Consider the following 11,863-nt stretch of genomic DNA (forward strand, 5'->3'; position numbering starts at 1 on the left):
TTAACAGTGGAAATGAGGGTGGATGATTAAGGCAATACTTTTTTTGCTCTAATAACGAAGAACATTCCATGTAGGAGAAGAGGGTATGATGCATAGGTGTGCCAGAGCATCCCTGCGCTTCCATTCTTGTGTCAAAGCAAAATTTGGAGCAGAATTAGCCACCACATGGCACAGTGTGGGGAAAGACGAAGTGACATTATCCCTTCTAAAAATATGTGGTTTTAAAAAAAATAATCCTACTTGAGAAAAGCTTTAGGATTGTTCCCCTCACACCACAACAAGCACAGTATTTACAGTTGCTATAAATGTGAATGGTCTGTGAGCTCTTGAACAATATCGGCAATAAGTAAGAAGAAGGATGAGCTCTGCTTTCTGAGTTCCAATGGAGCCATTGTACAGGCGTGGACCAACTCCAGACAGAGCCCAGGCACTTGAAAAGCTGCACTGCAAGTCATGGTAGGGACAGCCTTTGCTTAATCATCACAGAAGTGACTTTGATAACTAGCCCTTCTAAAGTAAAACTTTACTGGAAGTGGTGATTTTTTCCATTTTTGTGAGAACAGAAATCTGGCTTAATGTGCCTGTTGCTAAACCACTTGGGCTCTGAGTTTAATTTACGAGTGATAAAGATCACTTTGTCTTTCAGTTTCCTGAAATGCATGTTTTTCTTACATGTCTTTGCTCTGTTCCCTCCAGTAGTTAGTTCTGCCTAATTACACCGAGTGTCACAGCAGAGCAGGTGGTAAGCGCTGCAAAGAGCTGTGCTATCCATTTTCCCAACCAGAAGCTGCCTCTAGTGTCACTACGGTTTCCATAGGGCTTGTTTTGCAACTCGTTCTCTTTTGCAGAGCTAACGTTTTCTCCAGAGCACATAGATTTTTCTTTCTGTCAGCCTTTCAGTTCAAATACAGTGGGAGTTTGCAAGAACTCAACTAACTTTTCACAGAATCACAAGGTTAGAAAAGACCTTTAAGATCATCAAGCTCAACTGTTCCTGTCTTGTGCTAAACCATATCCCTGAGCACCTCATCTACCCGTCTGGTAAACACACCCAGGGGTGGGGACTCAGCCCCTCCCTGGGCAGCCTGTGCCACAGACCCACAACTCTGCCAGGGAAGAACTTTTCCCTCCCATCTGAGCTGACCCTGCCCTGGGGCAGCTTGAGGCCATTTCCCCTTGTCCCATCTCCTGTCACTCAGCTGAAGAGACCATCACCCACCTTTCTACAGCCTCCCTTCAGGTAGTTGTAGGTGTCCCTCAAGACATTATTAGATAATTGGCAGGTTCTTGTGCTTGACGTTATAGTGGATATAGTGCACCTAACTGCTGGAGACAGCTAGCTTTATATGCCTTGTTATAAGCTTCCATGGTGTATCTTGCACCTTTGAGCAGTTTTTCAGTTCTGCTGCAGCTCAGTCTTGCAACTACACACATTCCTCAGGGAGAGGGGCCAGTTCTGATGGACAAAAATCAGTAGCAGGTTCTGGGTAGTTACTATTGCTACTTGTCAATGGAATAGGGTTTGGTGGCTAACACGAGGGGAAGTGCTGATGTAGTTGTTACTCATCTTTTTGCTAACTGTGGAAGCAAACCTAAGTCTGTGCAGCTTTCTTTTCTTGAGTGGGATTTGTGATCGCTGAGAGTGGAACTAGTTAGAGTAGTGTAACCAGTTCAAAAAGAAACACTTCATATTTGTCCTAAATGCAAACGAAATCTTAGCTTTTTATTTTTCTGAAGTGCACATCCTGTGTGCTTTACTTGTATGAATTTGGCTGGGGCAAAAAACCCCCCAAACAAAACACAACGTTCAGACAAAACAACTTTCTTCTAAATTAGAGGATCTCCTCTTCTTGGTAAGCAAGCCACTACTTAATTTTCTGCATTTGATGTTTGAGTTGCATGTAAAAGGAGATTGCACAACAAAACATGTTCTTAACTTACAAATGAATCAACATCATATTAAGAAATAAATCTCATAAAAAAAAAAAATCCAGCTAGCATAATGATATACACCAGCTTTTATTGTTGCTTTGTGGTTTCTGAGGAGATGCCCAGACTAAAAACTTCAAGGAAATTCACTGTCCTTTTCTGGTTCTGAGGAGCAGCATCCAAAGGGGAGCTTTATGACAGGAGAGCTTTTCTGTTCCCTTTTTACCTGCTCTGACTTGGGTGGTGTCAAGGACACATTTTTCACACTTAGATTCTCATGTGTAGTAAGAATTAAAAATGTCTACTAGATGGATATTTTTAAGAATCTTGTTTAAAAGTAGGATAGATTATTCCTCCACTCTTACAGCACATGTAATCTTGGAAAGCTGACTTTGCACATCCAGTGTAAGATCCTGCAATTCCAGGAAGGAGAAGGTGGCTGGCTACAGGAGCTTGGGTACCCTCCTGTCTCTCCGGGTGTGTAAATCTGTTGTGTGGGCACTGCAGTTATTCTTTGTTCTCTCACTTGGCTGCCAGCTTGTCCTGGTTTGACCCAAATTTCCGAATTTTTCCTCCTAAAATCAGCAGTGACTAAATTTCTGTTAATTTATGTTCATCCATGACAACACTAATGGAGCTGACAGCTCTTTCACAGCTAAGCACTGGTAACTTTCACAGTGTAGATGTTGCCCTCTCTATCTTGTGTGTCCGAAGCTGGACTTGGAGCATGCTTTGACCTGCTGGGGAAAAAACCACCAGGTGACAGTGTTCCTTGTGCTCTCCAGTAGCTCTGCAGTAAATTCTCCTTCTGCCTGGCTCACAGATTTGGATACAGCCTTCTCTAGCAGCAAATCTGGGGTGACTTGCTCTCCCAGTTCAATTGCTCCACTTGATATGGAATATGATGCAAATATGGGAACAGCTTCCTGTCCTTGGTCCAAGAAATATTTAGCTAATGACACAAAGCAGAGCATGTTCATGAGGAGAAGCTGAGAGATTGCCAGTTTGTAATTAGTGGCTGCTGTGGGAGCTTTGACTCAGGGTTCCCATCCTTGCTCCAAATTCAACAAATCTGGGTCTTTGTCCCAAGTGTCCTCCTTCACCTTAAATGGCTTTGGTGGTTGACTTTGAGTTGACAAGGATAGCACTACCTGTTGTTGTCTTAAGAACTTTGTGTGAGATGGGACTTACTTGCATTGGTGCTCTCTATGAGACTTTTCTGGAGATGAGGATGTCCTTTTAGTCCAGAATTAAGCACTGGATTTTATTTGGACTCCACCTCACTCCTAGTCCATTTTAATAGCTCATTGATCCGTTGTTCAATATACTGGCTTCCTGCAAAACCTTATGAGAGCTACTTTTGTATTCTGTTAATTAATGAAGTGTTTGCATTTCTCAGTAATCCCAACTGGCTGGGCATAGGATCAAGAACTTGTCCTTACTTACCTTGTTCTTTGAAGAGTTTTTTTCTAAATGTGAAGGTTCTCACCTCAGCTGCAGCTAGAGAGGTGAACAGATTAGGGGTAAATTAAGTGTTGACATAAATGGTATTGAAAAAGTATGAATGGGACAGAAGTGGGATCTAAAGTGATTTTTATTCAGCTTGCTCAGAAACTTGCCTGCTTTTCTTGCTCTGAAGCCAAGGTATAGATTGCACTGGGGCTGTTGTCAAAGCAGCGTCACCTGATCTTGGAAGCATTTTGCTTTGTGACACCACTGGGAGGTAGGATAGATGTTGGGGTTATACAGGTGAGGAGCAATGGCATGAAAGGACTGAGCATCACCTCAAGGATTTCTGGGGAGAGGCAGAAAAAGTTGAACACACGTCTTTAACTAGTACATTAATCTCTAACCTCTTAATTTCTGGAGTGAAGCCTCTGTATATAGAAGAAGAATAATAAATGAAGGTTAATCAAAGCTGAATCCTGTGCTGTTAATGTCTTATAGCTAAATTTTCCCACCATTCTATAGTCATCTTTAAGTATTTTAAATATTTGCTGGTTTTTTTTCCCCACTGTAACATTGTTGTTAGCAATCAGGGTATCACTGCACTGATGACAAACACAAAGTGTGCTCAGCAAACAACGTGTGACCAAGGCTGGTGTGAAAATTCTACTTCTGTCCTTGTCAAAGAAGGGTGGGAAAGGTCCTCCCTAGATCTTCAAATACGCTTCATCACAAGGAACTGAGGTATTCTTCTCTGACCTTGAGGGAAAACCTGGATCATGGATCTTCGGGCAGTATCCTTGGGTGACATCTGGTGTGTTCACCTCAGCAGGATTTCTCAGAAAGCCTGTGTGATTTAGGGAGGCACAAGAGATTGCGCTGTTCTGAAAGCCATGTGCCACAGGCTTCTTACCGGATGCACAGTCATATGAAAACAATTGTTTAAATGCTAAATGAAACCTTGTAACGAGGCTCAGAGCTCCCCATTTATGGTCTGACTGGAGCCCCAGCTGCGTGTGAGTGATTTCCCTGACTTCAGGGCCCAGGAGGCAAAGCTCCAGCTGTGTTTCTGGGAGAAAGATGTCCGGTGCTGCCCCTGGAGCTCCATGTGGAGGTGGCAGAGGAGGAGGAAGCCACCTCAACCCAGAGCACCAGGGACATGCGGAGGAAGTGACTGCGTACCGCTTTTGAGGGGATAATCTCACAAAGGAGGACTTGGCTGAAACCATGCGAATACGATTTGGTCTAAGGCCATGCAGAAGCTGGGAATGACCTTAAATAGTATCCTAACTTGTGTCAGCATGTGCTGCCTGAACGGCGGCGAGGGACATCCCAGGCTGCTGACTCACCGGCTGATGGGGTGAGAGCTGGCAACACCGTGTCTTGCTCAACGTAGCAGATGAATGAAGCGTTATTCATCACTGTTTAGGCTGGGATGTCGTAAGGTGTCTATAGACTTGTGCAGGAATCGACACGTCCTAATTTCCTTTGCATCAGAGCTGGGAGTTGGTGTTTCTGTGGAATAGACGCTGCTGGCTACAAACTTCGGCAAAAGCCAGATGTATCTGCTACCTGGATCAGACTCTGGATGTGCTGCTCAGGTGTCTGATCTGCAGTGTGGATGTTGTCCTGCTGTTTTAACAACAAAACTTCATGGGCATTTCCAGTCATACAGAACAGCTGTGCTTCTCAGACAAAGACTCACCTGTTTTAAGAAAAAAAAAAAAAGGCCTCCCAGTTTGAATAAAGTTTAGAGAAGTGTTGTACTGGGTGTGGGTGGCAAGGCTTTGGTTGTGCAGAGTGTGGGGAGCTCCAGAGGCTGGCTCTTGCTGGACACAGCCATCTCGAGCCACCCTGCTGCAGGGTGCAGCTGGGCCTGTGAAAAATGTATTACAAAAAAGGGCAAAATTCCACTCAGGCAATAAGGATGAGGAAAAATGTGTGAGGAAACAGCCCTGCAAACACCCAGGTCAGTGAAGGAGAAGGGGGAGTGGGTATTTCCCTGCAACCTGTGGAGAAGACCACAGCAGCCCCCAGATCCACACTGCAGCCCCCTTGCTGGAGCAGGGGGCTATTTCCTGATGGGAACTGTGTCCCATATTGGAATGAATGAAAAGTGTGAGGAGGGAAGAATGTAAGAGAGTTGTGATGGACTGACCATAACCCTCTGTTCCCTATCTCCCCGTGCTGCTCAGGGTTGGTGGGGGAAACAGGGGAGTCGGAAGTGAAATTGAGCCTGTGAAGAAGGGGTGTGTGGGGGGGAAAGGTGTTTTGATTTGGTTTTCACTTTCCAAAACTATTTTAATTGGCAATATATTAAATTACTTTTCAAAAATCTTCTGTTTTGCCTACAGGTGTAGTTGGTCTTTATCTCAGCTCACAAGTTTTCCATCTTGTTTTCTTCCCCTGGCCTGTTGAGGAGGGTGAGTTTTCTTTATCTCCTAACATTTAATCAAAATCTCTTCAGCAAGAACCACTGCCTCAGCATGAGCATCTCCATCAGATCAGCCACCACTGCCCACGGCCTTGGCAGCTGCTGCACCTCCCTGGGAGGTCTGGGAGAAGTGCAGGAGGTACCGTACAGCTGGAAGCTTGGTAAGCACAATTTACAAACACTTACTAATTCTAGATGGGAATATAATGTTACCTTGGGCTAATCGTTGTAGAATATATCATCTGAATCAGACACCTGCCTAGGTAATCACCATAGCAATTTCAAAACAAACAACAGCAACCTTAAAATTACCAGGAGAACCTAGGGAAAATGAGGACCTGAGATGCATTTAAGATGATGCATACATGGTCTTTTTGCAGGCAGAGGTGAGCTTGTTTACCACATGCACTGAACTGACCAGAAGAGAGATAGGAGTCTGTACCTGAACTAGTTCATGCCACATCTCCAAAGACCTCATTAGCCAGTATTTACCTGCACAAATTCTGCCACATGAGATTCAAAGGGACTTGGACCTGAACATAGGTGGAACAAACTCCTGCCTGTCAGCTGGATACCATCTCAACAAATCCAAACTAAACCAAGAGCTGAAGTTTATGGTCTGTCAGTGGGTCATCAGTCCCTGAGCCTCCCTGGTATCCACAATGTTCAGTGGATGTTCAGCTCTCAAACTGGTCAGGGAACATCTTTCTAGTTGTGTGCATAAATATCTTTCCCTGGAAAAGTTCTGCATGCAGCTGACTGAGCTGCATGAAATCATCATTTGGATTAAAAAGAAAAACAGTAAACACAATTAAATGAAAATTAAAAAGAGTCTAAAGGAGGGAAAAGGCCACAGGCACCCCTATAGCTCACACTGGGGTATCTGCGTCAACAAAGCCAGAAAAGCAGCTGTTGGGATTGTTAGCAGAGAGGTCTTAAGTGATGATGTCTTCACATGAAAATGTGCAGTTAGCATCCTGCTGTGATAGTATCAGCAGCTGCTTCTAGCTTCAGCCATTCTCTGGAGTTCACATGCAAAACAGCTGAATTCTGTCTGTCCCCATTGAGGGGGGAAGACTAGGCGCTTGGACTGGCTGCCTTGCTCTAATTGGGAAGAATCAACCAGTTCACAGTTAAGGAATGCTCCCAAGAAACCACAAGAAGGGAATATGAACAATGGCAGACATGGAAAGTCTGTGCACCACAGACCCAACTTCCCTGCAGTGAAGGGGAGAAAGGAGAGGGAGGTGGGGATGACCCAGAGAAGGAAAAGCTCTGGGATTTCTGACTCGTCTCCCTTAAGGGCTCATAAAGCAGCACATCATGCTGCTGCATAGGGAGGCCATGGGGTTTCCTGGTGACACCTGTAAGAGGCTGGGGCAGATCTTGCCCCTCTAGCCCTCCCCTTGGTATTTGTGAGCTGGGCTGTGTGTGATGCACATGTGTGCGCAGCACTGTAACGGCTCAGCTCCCACAGCTGCACTTTGGAGGAGAGGCACTGAGCATGGAAGTGGCTCCCAGATGAGTGGTGATCTCTTAAGACACATGGCAAGAAGCATTGTATGCCACAGACCTGTAACTTTGAAAAGAACAAGACCTTCAATGTGTAATTTCTTTAAAAATCTCCCCAAAACCCAAACTAAAAACCCCACAGACAGAGGGCAAGAAAAGAGAACGCTCCCAACCCCACCCATTGGAAGTGTTGGATACCAGTATAAACTGTCTTTAAGGGTCTCTCTCCTTCATCCATCTTACAAAGCACACAGGTGTTACTTTCAATGTGAGAAGTTACAAGCTGTAGAAGGCAATTCACAGAAGAATGTATCTAGGTTTAGAGATCCTAGAAGTGTGTTAGCTCAGCATGTTTATAATTTTTCACTTCATTTTTTTCCACTGACTGGATATGCAAACTGGGATGGTTGGGAGCATCGTGCAGGTACATACAGACAGAAAGCATGTGGTGGGGGTGTTTAAAAATGAAGAAAAACCCTCTGTATGTTTATATGTCATGGGAATGCTGTAACTTCTCCAATATGTGAAGAGATAAAGGACAGGCCAAACAACAAAAGGAGAACCATTAAAGATTTTAAGAGATATTTTGTAAGTGCTAGCCTCACTCAGTCTTTGATTATTTTTTTTCCAGTCAGATGTTCCTAATGGAAAATTGCAGCGAAGCATCAAAGAACTCAGAGCTGATGAATGTGAACAGTAATTCTGATGTGACAAACACATGTTTATCAAGCGTGATAATTATTAACTTCTGGAAAACTTGTTCTGGAAACGCTTTTTACTCTTCTGAGCATAGTGCTGTGAGTACCTACTAAGGGCAGGATCTTTCAGCTGGGTTATGGGGAATAATTCTCACTTAAGACCAAATAGCAAATGGGTTAAAAAATAGCAAAATCTCATTTCATGAGATGTTGTGTTTACATCACAGCTTTCAAGAAGGGCTGTCCTGGCTTTGACAATACTCTTTTCATACCCCTCTCTCCCTAGCATACCGAACAACCCTGTATGCTTCCCAGAGCAACTCTGTATCTGCAAAACCTCTTTGAGACCGATAACCCTGCTGACTTCCTGTCTACACAAGAAAACACGCAGGAGGTTGTTGCTCCCGCTAAAGAAGTCATGTTGTCTAGCTTAACGATTTCACATGGCTGTGTATCTAGATACCAGTGCCCTAAAAGCTTGATTCTTCTGAAGAAATGCATATTGTACATACTTGATTGTCTGACTCATAAGACTGGTGCCAGGACTTTAGTTTTTCATTTCTATTTATTCACCACGGGAAACCTAAAGTACAAATACATTGGATGAAAGCCTGGCTCCAGTGAAGTCAAGGACAAACTTCTCATTGATTTCTGTAGGCAGAGAACTTCACTTCTGTGCTTTTGGTTGTACTTCACTGTTCCTGGCTTAGGGCTGAAGTGACATTTGAAAAGGCTCTGTTACCCATAGTGATGATGAATTCCAGTGGCACTTCCAAACACAGCCCCTGTGTACAAGAAGCATCTGTTTCTATCCTGATGAGCTTGTAACTTACGAAGTAAGCCAGATTTGAAGGAGCACACAGTAAAGATTTTTTCACTGCAACACATGCTTGGACCTTGACTCTGTCTGAAGCTCCCCTATGCCAAGCCACAGGGAGAGGAAAAGGTACGTGCCTCTGACCTAGGTGTTGATTAGTTTTTAGCTGCACACAGTAGAGCTTGGTAACAGTCTCCATGTGATGAAGCCTGTGGTCACCTGTCCCACAAGGAGACCCCATGTCCAAACAGCACAGATTTTGATGGTTCTTTCAGTACTGAAGCAGCTCCTTGGTGGGGTAAGCTGCCCAGCACGCAATGCAGTAGCACTGCTGTTACTCTGAGTTGTGCTGTGGGTAACTGGTTTTGCTGCTGCTCTACAGAAGTGAAAAGAATTATTTTAGATTGTACTGTGGTTAGTGAGCCAGACCTGGCTGTAGCCTACTTATCAACATGTTGCAAGTGCTCACTGTCTTTTCTTATGCTTTGGCAAATACAAATTCTGATAAAGAATCTTTCCAAAAAAAAAACCAATTAAAAAACACCCCCAAAAAAACCCCAAACCAAACAAAACCAACCTTCAGTCACATCTCTTCCTCAACCCTTAGAAAAACATACCATACACTTAGAAACATAAAATTTCAAGGGGGAAAAAAGGAAATCTCTGAAAGTGCTTAGCATCTGAGTTGAGAAAAGTCCATTGGTTCAAAAAAATAATACTGACAGCTCCCCAGTGCCCAATTAATCATTTGCTTTTAACAACAGAGGCTCACAGGCAGACACAAAAGTGGAACAGGAAAGCAGGAGAAATGAAATGGTCCTTTGTCTTGTGGCTGAACTTGTTGCCCTTGCTGGGACGCAAACAGTTCATCTGGGCAGAGAAACCCACTGGCCCACTTGGCATCCTGCAGCTCCTGGCATGTATTAAACAGGTCGGTAGGTGGTCTGGCACAGACCTCTTGGACGTGCTTTCTCACAAGGATCCTTGCTTTCCGAGGGGAAAAAAACCAGTTCAACAGAAAGATCTTTTCCGTAGGGTTCAAACTGGTTTGTGGTGCTTGCAGTGCTCTGTGAAACATGTAGCTAAACTTTAAAAAGGAAGATAAATTCTGGAAGGCTGTAGAGTTATTTCAGTGCTGCCCCATGTAATTTCTTCGGAAATCTGTTTTGTCTCAATCTGTGCAACTGTTTTAGTAGAGAAATTGTAGATAAAGCAGAACTTATGCATTTAGAAATCATTAAGATCGTTACCCCCTGATGAGAGGAGCAAAGGGGCAGGCACTAATCTCTTCTCTTTGGGGACCAGGGTTAGAACCTGAGGGATGAGCATGCAGCTGTGACAGGGGAGGTTTAGGCTGGGTGATAGGAAGAAGTTCTGTCCTGAGAGGGGGTTGGGCACTGGCACAGACTCCCCAGGGAAGGGGTCACAGCCCCGGGCTGGGCTGAGGGCAAGAAGGGTCTGGATGATGCCCTCAGTCTCACGCTCTGACCTGGCTGGCCCTGTGTGGAGCCAGGAGTTGGACTTGATCCCCAGGGATCCCTTCCAGCTCAGGTGATTCTACAATTCTATGAAAATTATCTGGTGAAATGATCCTACTGAAACTTGCAGCTAGTCTAATTAAGAATCAAGTGCTGCTTCTCTGTCAGTGTGGTTTGCCTGTGACACGTTCCCTTGCTTCAAATCTACTAGCTAGTTGATAACGCTAGTAGTTAAAGAGCTTTTACTATATTACTATTTTACTATATTAGTATTGCAGGAATATGTTAATCTTTATATAAAGCATGCCTGACTTATATAAAGCTCTTAGAAAAACTTTCAGGTTTTAATTCTGGAGGCAGATGGAAAAAGGAGGAAGGATGTGGAAAAATCAGGACACAGTGCCCCAATTTGCCAGACCTATTTGCTCTCAGGTAGCATTACCTCATAGTTTTTCTTTCTTCAGAGGTTGTTAGTGCTGTTCCCTGGAAGGTAACAATTTTCTTCCAAAACCTTTCCCTTCTATGTAGTGGTGGGGGTGGCATTCCATGATTTCTGAGGTTGAGGCTGCGAGACATTATTGAAGTTGATAGTTACAGCCTCAGCAGTGTTACTGCCTATCAGCTGGATCAGCAAAAAACTGACCCAAGGTGGCAGATTATTTACCTTTCTTTGGTGTTTAATCTGGCTGGCTTTCACTGGGGTTTTTTTGGGCAGCTTAAGTTGGTGTGTTTGGCATGTCGTACAGAGGTGTACGTGTGCTGATGACCTCGTGCATGGGCAACTCCTTAAGCAGATGTGATTGTATTTCATGTGATAGAATCATCCACGTTTTTTTATTTTGAATATTTGAATATACTTCAATTGCTGTTTAACATAAATAATAATCTTCTACAACATTGGACACTTTAGATTCAGCTGGATAGGGTTCTGGGCCATCTTGTCCAGATGGTGCTTTTGTCTAGACAGAGCTTTTGTCAAGAAAGGTTGGACTAGATGGCCCTTAAGGTCCCATCCATCCTGGTATTCTGTTATTCTGTATTTCTAAAGTGTATGAGCTACGTACACCCTTGCTCTGTCAGCTCCCTGACTGCCTCATTCTCTGTTAGGAACTGGCTTCACATGGATGGTTCCCCATCAGTGGAAAGGTGGCAAAGGCCCATGGTTCAGAAGAGTCCTTCCCAGCACGTGAACTACATGAACTGTGCTGTGAAATGAAGAATCAGGGCTGTAGACATCCATAGAGTGTTACTGGAAAAATAAAGTTAAGGGGGCTTTTGAGTATCAAAATGCCAAATTCTGCTGCCTTCATTCATGAGGAGCATTGTGAGACTAAAGTCTTGGAAGCTGCCAGGCAAGTGGGTAGTGCAGGGGAGGGATTCCTAACATATATATGTGAACAACAGCTTTTCAGTCAGTTTGTTCTGTTTTCCAAATGAAGAAATTGAATGTGCCACGCTGTAACCTGAAAGATTTTAATTAAATATTTTTTCTAATATAAGGGGTGCAGAGGATCAGCTTTGTGTCCCACTGTCAAGCATAGTCACCTCT

Source organism: Gallinula chloropus (assembly GCF_964237585.1).
Source record: "Gallinula chloropus genome assembly, chromosome: 18".
NCBI lineage: Eukaryota > Metazoa > Chordata > Aves > Gruiformes > Rallidae > Gallinula > Gallinula chloropus.